Here is a 13,447-nt window from a genome sequence, read left to right on the forward strand (position 1 = left end):
GGACATTAAGAACCAAGTGATTCATCTCCACACAGTTTTGACAGAGAGCAGAATGTCATTCTGTTTACCTGAAACTCTAAAAATGGATTGTGAAAGACTGAATAGCTTCCACAATTCAGTCTGGGTATGCACAATGAAGCTGAGCTGGCCTTTTAAGCAATGCCCCCCATTTGGATCATATGAAGCAGGATTGTTCCAGAAAACCATGTCAAATCTTCCAAGCTTCTAATATGATCAGCAGGAAGTGAGCCCAATGAGTAAACAGCATTTTTTTTAACCACCTGCTGGTTAGGTACAGCTGTGGTATGAAAAGGGATCCTGGGACACCACAGGAACACTCTAGCAGGCTACCTATATACCTCCAAATGTGGCTGAGACAGCAAAGCATCAATGCTCATTGCATCATACACATGAATGATAGGGTTGGCAGATCCAGGCTGGGAAACTCTTGGAGATTTGGGGATGGAACCTGGAGACGATAGGGATCTCAGTGAGATAAAATGCCATAACATCCACCACCCAAGGCATCAATTTTCTCCAGGGATGATCTCTGTAGTCTGGACATGAGCTGTAAAATTCCAGGGGATCCCCAGGTCCCACCTGGAGGTTGGCATCCTTAAAATGATTTTCTAAGGGACTCAGAATCAACCTCTACAGTTCTTAATCATATTCTAAAATGCTTTGGCACCAACTAGTGCCAGAGTCTCCACCACCAGAGGTTTCCCAGTTCCATCTTGCAAGAAATTTGCTGGGTGGCCAGATAAATAGCTGACTTGTGTAAGAATAACTTGTGTAGGCTTGTTTTATCTGCTTCCAACATTTAGTCTTCCTAATGTGCTGAGAAGAATTTCCAAAAAAGGGAAACCATTATACATTGTAAAATATAGGTGGCACTTCTTTTTACTATAGGTACAGTCTATACAGCAGTTGCACAATCTCTATACCTGCAACCAATGTTCCCTCTAAGCTGAGTTAGTTTGAGCTAGCTCACAGTTTTTTTGGCCTCTGGCTCACACATTTTTGTCTTAGCTCAGGAAGAATGGCCGCAGAACAAACTAATTTATGCAGCAGCAAAATCACTCACTCACAACTTTAATGCCAGTAGCTCGCGAAGCAGAATTTTTGCTCACAAAACTCCACAGCTTAGAGGGAGCATTGCCTATGACAGTGGACAATATTCTCATACAATGATTCATTCTTGCATTCCTTTACATATATTTTCCCATTAGAGATAATCTGTCTGCAGGGGAAAGGTAATGTTTGAAGTGGACCTCGTAGAGGCTAATCATTCATTTTCCTGGCTTCTGTGTAAGCACATGGAGACTGACATTCTAAAACTTTCTACAGGTTTTGAAGCTTTAGGAGTTTTCCCTCTCCCCTCTGTCTTGTGCTGGAGTTTTCCCATCCAAATGGACACATTACATAGGTGGGGAAAGCACTCCTCCCTCAGTTCTCCCTTTCCCACCATGGAGAAGGTAGATCCTCTTGGTTTATATGTGCCATCAAGTCACAACTGACTTATGGCTTCCCAAGCAAGGGCTTTCAAGGCTAATGAGACACAGAGGTGGTTTGCCATTGCCTTCCTCTGCAGAGTTTTCCTTGGTGATCAGCCATCCAGTTACCAACCTTGCTAAGCTTCTGAGATCTGAAGAGAAGGGGCCATACCATACCATTTCGCATCTAATCCTGGTTTGCTGACACACATATAAGATCAAAATATGTACATTTTACAGGAAACCAGAAAGATATAAAAACAAAGATCGATTCAGTTTGCACAAGAGTGAAGCTAAACTGAAATGGGGGATTTCTGAAATAGCACAAATAAAAAATATCAGTTCTTCTGTAATGATACCCAATCATAACAAAACATTTGCTATATCTCTAACTTCATTAAAATCTTTTTCAAAACCTATTGGGGACAGGGGAATGATCTGGGTGAGCCACAGCAATTACTTTAAATAAAAATTTTCCATGTGTACATTCCAGCTAGCTTCTAAAAAATAGATTTTTCTCCTCAAAAACAATGCTATTTTTATATAAAATGAGACTAATTTAGTAACAACTTATTGACTGATGAAACCTTTACATGAACAGAGCTGTGCTTCTACATGAACACATTTTTATTGTTGATTAGCTATCACCATTGTGTTTCACACAGATCCTCCTTACAATGTTATCAACTTTTGCAAGCAACTAGGAGGACTACTTCAGAAGCCATGTTCAGCTACTGGACCCTTGTCTGGCACCTGTTCACCAAGGCTTTGAATGCTGCAGTTACTCTTATCATGTAAGCAACTTTTGCCATCTCTCAAGACATTCACCTCTTTGGGCTTGAGGCTGACTGCAGGAGCATCTGCTTCAATAAATGATGATGACAAGCAATGTTCCCTTTAAGCTGCAGAGTCTTGTGAGCTACTGGCATTAAAGCTGTGAGCTGCTGTATAAATTATTGTACTCTGGGGTCATCCTTCCTGAGCTAAGACAAAAATGTGTGAGCTGGAGGCTAAAAATCTGTGAGCTAGCTCATGCTAACTCAGCTTAGAGGGAACACTGATGATAAGCAAGTAAGTCACTCTCCATCTTCAGGGACACTCTTCTTATTGTAACTAGAGTTGTGCGTGCTTCAGCAGCACATATATTAAAATTGGAACAATACAGTGAAGATTAGCATGGCCCCTGCACCAGAACGACAACTTGTTAGAGCTGAGTCCAGTTGGTCTCAGCACGCCTTGCCTCCTGAGAAAGGCATAAGATGGTCATTGAAAACTAGCTAAAGGTTTGGGCACTCCATCTTTTCCTGTGCAAGAGATACCCCCAGCCAGCCGCTCAAATGCCACTAAAAAAAATGGGCATTTCCCCAAACCGGCAGGGCCTACAAAGAGAAAGTCATCCAGGTAATGCACCGTATCGCACACCCCCATCCTGACCCGGAGCACCCATTCCAAAAAAATACTAAATCGCTCGAAAGCAGCACATGACATGGAACACCCCATCGGCAATGCTCTGTCTACATAAAAACAGCCTTCAAACGCAAAACCTAACAATTCAAAATCATCCGGATGTATGGGGAGTAGGCGAAATCCCAACCTGATGTCACATTTTGCCAGCTCCACACCTACACCGCACCGACGCACTATCTGCACAGCACGGTCAAAGGATGTGTATTTAACCAAGCACAATTCTTCAGGGATGGCATCATTCACTGACTCCCCCCTCGGGTAGGAAAGGTGATGGAGCAAGTGAAACTCACCTACAGCCTTCTTAGGTACAATTCCCAAGGGGGACACCTGCAAGTTGGGCACCGGCGGGGCCATAAAAGGGCTTAACACTCTACCCTCTGCACACTGCTTCTTAATTTTGGCCCTAACCACGTGTTCCAAACCTTTAACCGAATGCAAATTTGAACAAGAGGACAGGATCTGGTGACCTTGATAAGGAATTCTGAACTCCTGGGAGAAACCTTCCCAAAGATAACGTCCCTCATCCAAGCGAGGATAGCCCGGCAACAACTCCCTAAGAACCTTCAGATGAATGGGGCTGGCCCCCTTTTCCCGCATGCTGAACTGGCCCCCCACCAGGCCGCTTACTGGCCCCTCTTGGTTTGGACCTATTACAAGCCGTGAATGCATGAGGCCTGCCACACAGCGGGCATTCGTGCTTGTACTTGCACGTCTTTCTGGCACAAGCGCCTTGGGAGGTGAACTCCCAGCAAAGCAGCCGTGGCTGAACCGACTACCCCGCGGCTGCATGGGTGCCAGCAGAATGAACTGTCTTCTGAACAAGGTGACCACTATCAGATCTATCCCCAGCATTTGGCTTTGCAGGTGCCATAAGCTGCAGCCAAAACTGTTGATTGATCTTGTCCCAAGGAAGGCCGGGGTTAACCGCTGCACGCATTCAAAATTCTTTATCGTATTGAAGCCACGCCCCTCCAGTAAAATCGTTATAAGCCCGATATATAATGTCACAATACTGGAAGAGGGGGGCAACCCGCCATAGCTGGGCCCTAGCGATGACCCCGGCATATATGAGAAATCCGGGCAGCCAGTTTGCCCATGTTCTATCCACCTTCCTTCGTCTAAACTTCTCTTTGTGCTTCTCATCCAGCTCCTCCTTGGACTTCTTCTCTAATGCCCTATACAAAAGGCTGAACATGTCCACGTATTCCCCTTTTAAGATCTTATCCCTAGTTGCCACTGTAAGGTGATCGCCTAAAGGCATGGCTGGATCCCCAAATGGTAGTGCATGAAAAGCCACCATGCCATAAGGAACCGGGGGATGAGATGGAAATCCCCAGTGCTGTGGGGAACAGGTTGGTGGCCAACCCCAAGGCAACACCCCCCGCCACCAAATGCCGACCTGACCCTGTACTCCCAGCTTGACCTCCTCCTACTGCAGCTGATTGCCATGGTGACCAGACCCCCCCCCCGAGGCAGGAACTGAAACTGAACTGCCCATTTTGGGGGGCGGCATGCCTGAAATCACCTGCCGACCTATGGGCGGCCCCCCCATAGGTCGACCCTGCAGCTGGGGATGCCACTGCTGACCCCGCACCCAAAGCCACGCTGGAGCCCCATGGACCCCATGGCCATACAATTCCATGCTGCAATGCAGGTGACTTACCGTCCACCTCCGGAGGCACCACTGCAACCGCTTTGGGCTCTTCCCGCTGTTCCTCCTCCATTGGCACCATCTCACTTGTGTTGCTGTTGCCTTCTTCGACACCCTGCAAGGCAGAAAGCCGAGCAAGCACCTCCTTCTGAAAGGATATGGTGGCTGCTCTCCTGGAACCCTTAAGCCTGGCAAATCTACATGACGTGCCCCCCATCCCTCTAGCCTCCTTCATAACAGCCAGCCACTCTAGGATGGCCTGCCTGGTCCACACGTCATCCCCATCATCAAGCGGGGGCTGCTCGGGAAGGAGCCTCTTAAAGGGCCTCTTAACAGGCTGCTTGCCCTTGGACGGGCCTTGACCTTTCTTAGGTGCCATGGTAACACCCTCCTTGTTGCGGCCCGTCACTTACTAAGACTGCCCCCTACCAAAGCTGGCGTGCCAAACTTCCAGGCCCCACCCAGGTTCGGGCCTGTGCTCAACCCTGCCACTAGTCCAGGCAAACTAGGCCTCGCAACACTCGTGGCCCTCCTACAAGTTCCTCCATGCCTGTTACTCCCAGCACTGCCGTCCTGCTTCATTAGAGGCCGTCCGCTGCCGTCAGGAGCCATCGCCTCCTGCTCAAGTTGAAGGCCGAGTACGCCGCATTGCTCTGGGCCACAGGCCGAGCACGCCGCACCGCTCCGTGTTGCAGGCCGAGCACGTTGCACCACTTTGGGCCGCAGGCTGAGTACGCCATACCGCTCCGAGCCGCTAAAGACCGCTACAGCTGCTTTGTGGCTGAGAGTGGCTTCAGAACTGCACAGTAGGGGGCGGCCTTTTAAGGCCGCGGCTCACCCCCACCCGGATGGTGGAAGAGTCCATTGTCTCCCATCCTTCCGGAGTGGCAGTGGATGGTCCCCACCCCTCAGCTGGGTGGGGGCCGAATTGTCAGCAGTTGGTGCACAAGAGTGTGCCTGCAACTCCATGCCCCTTATGTTACGTCTTTAGAACTGAATAGACATTGTCAACAATCAGCTGCCCCAGTGTAACCTGCCTAAGGCCTCACTGCATCCCTAGGCCACTCAGGGTCAGCCAACCGTGCACTATGCCACTCCCTGTGCACTGCCACCCTAAATGGAATACGTAAATGGTCAACAGTCTCTGGCTGTGTTAAAGATGGCTGCTGGTGCGCAAGACTGTGCCTGGAACCCCATACTTCACAGCACTGCCTCCATGGAAATGCATAGGCATTGTTAACAAACAGCAGCCTAGTGCAGCCTGGCTATAATGCTTCCTGCATCCAGGTGAGGTTATATATAGCCAGGCCAGGGTGCAATGTCATGCCTGCCAGTCCACCCTATTTCTTGCCGCATTCCTGGAACTGAAGGACATGTTAACAATTGAAGATCATGTTACCAAATGGCAGCCATTTCACAGTGCCGTGACTACAGTTGCCCTCAAGTCCAAACTCATATGCACCACATACCTGGTCTGGAAGAAGGTAGTGTTACAGAGCTCCTGAATACCTCCCCACATGGAGGTGACACAAGGCATATGACATTAATATCAATGCCCACTGTGTGACTAGTAGGAAAAATTATGAAAGAGGCTGATAGGTGCTAAGACAGGCAGATAACTGTTAAAGGAGGGAACAATTACCGTTCTCTGAGCCACGGAGTTTTAAAATTATTATTATTATTAAATTATTATACTACTATGGTTCTATATGCAAGACTTTGCTCCTTTTGGTGTGCCATGTGCTAAGGGACCCCAGGCTTCCGGCCCTGGCCATGCCTACAATGGAACACCCTGGGAAATGCAGCAAGGTAAAAAGGTTGGCCACCGGTGCCAGGCTATAGAACCTTGCCTCCTGAAGATGAAATGCAGTATCTGTGATGCTGTTCTCAATACCTAGCCCACGGCCAGTTGCCAATACCTGGACATCTCACTACCGTCGCCTTCCCATGTGGAACTGCTGCCAAACTCACTGCTACACCTGACTATATCTTTTTTTGCTGTCACCCATTCCAGCACATTATATTGATGGCATGTCCCTATCTAAGTGCTTTTCAATCCAAGTGATAGCTCAGCCAGTGCGTGTGTGAGACAAATGTGGTAAGAAAGGTGGACTCGCAGCCATGCCCTGTGCAATTGGCACTGCATGACAAGGCATGTTCCCATATGCACTACATTGGGCCAATGAAGGAGAGCCAATGAAGGAGAGCCTCAGAAGAGACCTCTTCAATTCGTGAGTATCCTTTCGTGCCAAGGAACCTGGGCAGGGAGAGAAGGGGGGTCTTGGTAGTTGGTGATTCATTCCTTAGGCAAGTAGACAGCTGGGTGGCAAAACTGCGTACTGTGAGGAAAAACCCCTTACTGAACATCGTGATCACCACCTTGGTTGCCAGAGAGTGTGAGTGAGCTTATCCAGGGGCGAAAGAACTTATGCAGTACTAGCAGCCATAATGCTACGAAGACACTCAAGACCGGTATAAGAGTGCCTGCCAGGAGAACAGAGGGCCTTCTGCCGTTCTGTATGACGTCCATCTCGGCCATGAAGCGGAGGAGACTGCGCTGTCAGGAGCTATCCAGGTGGACGGTTTTGAAGCACTGACCATGGAATCCACCGTGGAGGGCTAACACCAGGCCAGACTCCATTCCAGCGAAGCGGACGGCTCACGTTCTCGCCAAATGTCACCTGTGATTACAAGCCATCAACCCATCCCAGGCGTGGTTAATCGTCCAATCGCCACTGTCTTTGTCCAACAGAACTCAAGACAAAGGCTGATGCCAAGAAGAAGACAGAAGAAGAGGAAGACAGAAGAAGAGGAAGACCATCTTCAGCCTGAGCCAAGTTCCTTTGTGTAAACCGGGTGTTACCTTAGATAACAATTTGGCCCTCTATTGTCATCTTTTGGATAACTCAAGCATACCTCCACCCAGTGATTTCCCCCATTCTTCTCTTTGTTATCCCCTTGGAGCATCCCCACCCTGGTCCATTTCAACCTGAAAGTTCACTCAGGTATCCAGGATCCAAGCCTGTTCATTGGTCAGGAATGGGCACACAATTAGGTGACACCAATGAACTTTCTATTGGCTCGTGCAGTAGTCCAGCCCTTATGGTCACTGCGAAGCCTCCCCTTTTTGTGAGGTCATACATCACCTTCCTCCTCTCTCGTACCTCCCATCCCCTAAGGGCTCAAGGTAGTCCTTATAACCAGTGGACTAGCTACCCACAGGTGTGCTTCTAGCAGTATCCCAATTCCGCTGTCTAGATCTATCCCTGATTCTAAGGCCAAGTTTCGGGTCCCCTCTCCCACTTCCTCACTCGTCGCCATTGGAGCCTTCCTTGAAGACTATGATTGGTAAATATCGCCCTGTTCGTCTACCCATGTGTTTTCCTATCTCTCTATCTATTTTTCTTAGGACTGTATGTATGATTTTATGAGTATTTTATCTTGTATGGAAGCCTATATTTTTCTTTAATAAATTCTAATTGTTTTACTTATTAGAGTCCCTAATATTTTTAAGTATAAATTTCTGGACGTGGAATCCTGTATACACAGGTAAAAGATCCTGATTAAGCCAGGTGCCCACCTGACAATTCCCCAAACTCATTTTGAGGGCATTTTGGCTTGCAGTACTGACCGTATGGTGACTTGTCTGCCTGGTGCAAAGGTAGCGGACATTATGCATGTTGTAGATAGCCTGATAGACAGTGCTGGAGAGGAGCCAGTGGTCGTGTTGCACGTTGGCACCAACGATGTGAAGAAATGCAGTCGTGAGGTCCTGGAGGAAAAATTTAGGCTGCTAGGCAGGAGACTTAAGGCCATGACTTCCAAGGTAGCTTTCTCAGAACTGCTATCTGTTCCACACGCAGGGCTGGAGAGACAGGCACAAATTAGAAGTCTAAATGTGTGGGTGAGTCTCAATGTGTGGTATAGGGAGGAAGGGTTTAAGTTTGTTAGGAACTAGGATGCTTTCTGGAACAAGTGGGAGCTGTACAAAAGAGACGGTCTCCACTTGTCCCTAGATGGAACCAAGCTGCTGGCGCTTAAAATCAAAAAGGTGGCAGAGCAGCTTTTAAACAAAATCTTGGGGGAAAGCTGACAGAAGATGAAATGTCTGGTTTGGGAGGACTCATCTCAAAGAGATGAAGGGTTAGCTGTTACTTTTCTACCGGGTAATGGATCAGAGTTGTCCACTGAGATGGTGACAAACAGTATGGAGTGCCTATCAAAGTCTCGAGGCAGCAGGAGGAAGGTTGTGGGCCTAACTTGCTTGGGAAATTATAGATGTTTGTAGACAAATGCTAGAAGTGTTCGGAGTAAAATTGGTGAGTTAGAATGTTTAGTGTTGGGGGAAAACATAGACATGGTGTGAAATTCAGAAACTTGGGGAATGAGGAGAATCAGTGGGACATGATGATTCCAGGATATAAGTTATTTCGGAAGGATAGGGAGGGAAGGGTTGGAGGTGGGGTGGCTCTGTATGTCAGAGAGGGTATACAGTCCAGTAAGACTGAGGCCAAAGAATTAGATTCCCTTCTAGAAATGCTTTGGGTTGAACTAAAGGGCCCAAAAGGAAATTTAACTATGGGAGTTTGCTATCACCCACCAAATCAAAAGATAGAGGATGATTATAATATGATGCAAGGATTAAAGATAGGAGTTAAATGTAAAAACTGTGTCATAATAGGTGATTTTAACTACCCGCAGATTGATTGGGTAAATATGTGTTCAGGTTAAGAAAAAGAGATTGAGTATCTAGATGCTCTCAACGACTGTGCTGTGGAGCAGATGGTCACAGAACCTACCAAGGGTGGGGCGAGCCTGGATTTGGTCCTAAGTAATGCCCAAGACTTGGTAAGAGATGTAAAAGTGATCGCACCGCTTGGGAGCAGTGACCATAACGTTATTGATTTCACCATTTGTATAAATAGGGGGTTGCTCTAAAAGACCAGCACAACCACATTTGACTTTAAAAGGGGTAAATTCTCTGAGATGTGGAGGGATGTGAAAGGTAAGGTAAATATAGTCAAAACCCTTGGGGAAGCTTGGAGGCTATTTAAAACTACAATCCTAGAAGCTCAGATAAAATATATACCACAAGTTAGGAAAGGCACAAACAGGAATAAGAAAAGGCCTGCATGGTTAGCGAACAAAGTAATGGAAGCTGTAAAAGGTAAGAAGAACTCCTTTAAGCGGTGGAAAGCTAGTCCAAGTGAGATTAATAAAAGGGAACACAGGCTGTGGCAGATCAAATGCAAGACTGTGATCAGGCAGGCAAAAATGGACTATGAGGAGCATATTACAAAAAACATAAAGACCAACAATAAAAATTTCTTCAAATATATTAGAAGCAGGAAACCAGCCAGGGAGGCAGTGGGGCCCTTGGATGACCAAGGGGTAAAAGGATTACTGAAGGAGGATAGGGAAATGGCTGAGAAGCTGAATGCATTTTTTGCCTCCGTCTTCACTGTGGAAGATGAGAACTTTTTGCCCACCCCAGAACCACTAATTTTGGAAGGGGTGTTGAAAGACCTGAGTCAAATTGAGGTGTCAAGAGAGGAGGTCCTACAACTGATTTGACGAATTAAAAACTAATAAGTCATCAGGTCCGGATGACATACATCCAAGAGTTCTGAAAGAACTCAAAGTTGAACTTGTGGATCTCCTGTCAAAAATATGTAATCTTTCATTGAAATCTGCCTCCATTCCTGAGGACTTGATGGTAGCAAATGTCACCCCCATCTTTAAAAAGGGTTCCAGAGGAGACCCGGGAAATTACAGGCCAGTCAGTCTGACTTCATTACTGGGAAAGTTGGTAGAAACCATTATCAAGGACAGAATGAGTAGGCACATTGATGAACACGAGTTATTGAGGAAGACTCAGCATGGGTTCTGTAAGGGAAGATCTTGCCTCACTAACCTGTTACAGTTCTTTGAGGGGGTGAACAAACATGTGGACAAATGGGACCCAATAGATGTTGTTTACCTACCTTGACTTCCAGAAAGCTTTTCATAAAGTTCCTCATCAAAGGCTCCTTAGTAAGCTAGAGAGTCATGGAGTAAAAGGACAGGTCTTCTTGTGGATCAAAAACTGGCTAATTAATAGGAAGCAGAGAGTGAGTATAAATGGGCAGTCTTCACAGTGGAGGACGGTAAGCAGTGGACTGCCGCAGGGCTCAGTACTGGGTCCCATGCTCTTTAACTTGTTCATTAATGATATGGAGTTGGGAGTAAGCAGTGAAGTGGCCAAGTTTGCAAATGACACTAAATTGTTCAGGGTTGTGAGAACCAGAGAGGATTGTGAGGCACTCCAAAGGGATCTGTTGAGGCTGGGTGAGTGGATGTCAATGTGGCAGTTGAGGTTCAATGTGGCCAACTGCAAAGTAATGCACATTGGGGCCAGAAATCCCAGCTACAAATACAAGTTGATGGGTTGTGAACTGAGAGAGACTGACCAAGAGAGAGATCTTGGGGTCATGGTAGATAACTCAAGAAAATGGTAGAAAATGTCAAGACGGTGTGCGATTGCAATTAAAAAAGGCCAACGCCATGCTGGGAATTATTAGGAAGGGAATTGAAAACAAATCAGCCAGTATCACAATGCCCCTGTATAAATCGATGGTGCGGGTTCATTTAGAATACTGTGTACAATTCTGGTCATGGCACCTCAAAAAGAATATTATAGCATTGGAAAAAGTGTAGAAAAGGGCAACTAGAATGATTAAAGGTTTGGAACACTTTCCCTATGAAGAAAGGTTAAAACACTTGGGGTTCTATAGCTTGGAGAAACGTCGACTGCGGGGTGACATGATAGAGGTTTACAAGATTATGCATGGGATGGAGAAAGTAGAGAACGAAGTACTTTTCTCCCTTTTTCACAATACAAGGACTTTTGGGCATTCGATGAAATTGCTGAGCAGTCAGGTTAAAATGGATAAAAGGAAGTACTTCTTCACCCAAAGGGTGATTAACATGTGGAATTCACTGCCACAGTAGGTGGTGGCAGCTACAAGCATAACCAGCTTTAAGAGGGGCTTGGATTAAAATATGGAGCAGACGTCCATCAGTGGCTTTATTAAATTCGTATCCCAAGATCTTAGAAATCTCTTGTTGAATCATCTGCCAATACTTTTTCGCTCTTTCAGAAGTCTACCACATATGGTAGAAAGAACCTTCATTTTTTTTTTACATTTCCAACATCTATCTGACATCTTATTGTTCATCTCTGCCAACTTTTTAGGAGTCATATACCATCTGTACATCATCTTAAAACAGTTCTCTTTAATAATCTGACATGAGAGTTTCATAGAATTCTTCCACAAATATTCCCATGTATCCATCTGTATTTCTTTATTTACATTAATTGCCCACTTAATCATTTGTAATTTCACTACTTCATCTTCCGTAGATCATTTTAAAAGTATCTTTTACATTTTCGAAATTAATTTTCATATCTCCAAACCAAACTATTTCCATTTCTGTTTGTTCTCTTCTTATTCCATCAATTTTAAGATCGCTTTCCACCAAACTCTTTATTTGTTGCATTTGAAACCAATTATATTTATAGTTCAATTCCTCAGCAGTTTTCAATTCTACTTTTCCGCTTTGTATTTTTAATAGTTGATTGTATGTCATCCATTTTCCCTCTCCTGAAACAGCTGTTATTCTGATTACTTCTGGTGGTGCTATCCATAGTGGTTTTCTCTCATCACCATATTTCATATATTTCATCCAGATATTTAGCAAATTATTTCTTATGTAATGGTGAGAGAAAAGACCATCCATCTTTTTCTTCCCATAATACATATAAGCAGGCCAGCCAAATTTATTTCCATAACCTTCCAACATTAAAAGTTTTTTATTCAATAGCATCACCCACTCCTTTATCCACACTAAGCAAACTGCTTCATGATATAGTCTTAAATTTGGTAATTGGAATCCTCCTCTTTCTTTAGCGTCTATTAAGACTTTCATTTTGATCCTTGGTTTCTTTCCAGCTCATACAAATTCTGAAATCTTTCTTTGCCATTTATTAAACTGTTTGCTGTCTTTCACAATCGGAATAGTCTGGAATAAGTATATTATTCTCGGCAAAATGTTCATCTTAATTGAGCTATTCTTCCAAGCAATGACAAATTAAGCTTGTTCCACTTTATCATATCTTCATCCATTTTACGCCATAACTTTTCATAATTATTTTTAAACAAGTCAATATTCTTCATTGTTATTTCTACACACAAATATTTTACTTTAGAAGTAACTTCACATCCTGTTAGTCTCTGCAGCTTCTTTTGTTTATTTACTTGCATATTTTTACATAAAAGTTTTGATTTTTCTTTATTTACATAAAATCCTGCCAATTCACCAAAATTTTGTAGTTTAGGCAACAACAAAGGTGTTACTTGTGTAGGATTTTCATTTATAAACATTATATCATCTGCAAATGCTCTTTATTTATAAGCAAATCCTTTAATTCTCTTTCCTTCTATTTTTTCATCATCTTGAATTTGCATCAATAAGATTTCAAGAGTCATTATAAACAACAGTGGGGAAAGCGGACAACCTTGTCTTGTACCTTTGCTAATTATCATTTCATCTGTAAGATCTGCATTTATACATAACCTTGCATGTTGTTCAGTATATATCTCCTTTATCATTCTTATAAAGTTTTCCCCAAACTTTATTTTTTCCATTACTGCAAACATAAAGTCCCAGTTTAAATTATCAAAAGCTTTCTCTGCATCCGCAAAGAATAATGCAACTTCCTTTTCTGGATGTCTTTCATAATATTCTACAATATTTACAACAGTTCTAATATTGTCTCTTATTTGCCTTTTGGGGA

The 13,447-nt window shown here is 44.6% G+C and overlaps 1 pseudogene; it reads left to right on the top strand.

Annotated features, from left to right (window-relative positions):
* The first annotated feature begins 2,618 nt into the window (after nt 1-2,618).
* LOC132570643 (U6 spliceosomal RNA) lies at nt 2,619-2,718 on the top strand (annotated as a pseudogene).
* The last annotated feature ends 10,729 nt before the right edge of the window (nt 2,719-13,447 follow it).

This window comes from Heteronotia binoei, chromosome 4 (genome assembly GCF_032191835.1).
Source record: "Heteronotia binoei isolate CCM8104 ecotype False Entrance Well chromosome 4, APGP_CSIRO_Hbin_v1, whole genome shotgun sequence".
Classification (NCBI taxonomy): domain Eukaryota; kingdom Metazoa; phylum Chordata; class Lepidosauria; order Squamata; family Gekkonidae; genus Heteronotia; species Heteronotia binoei.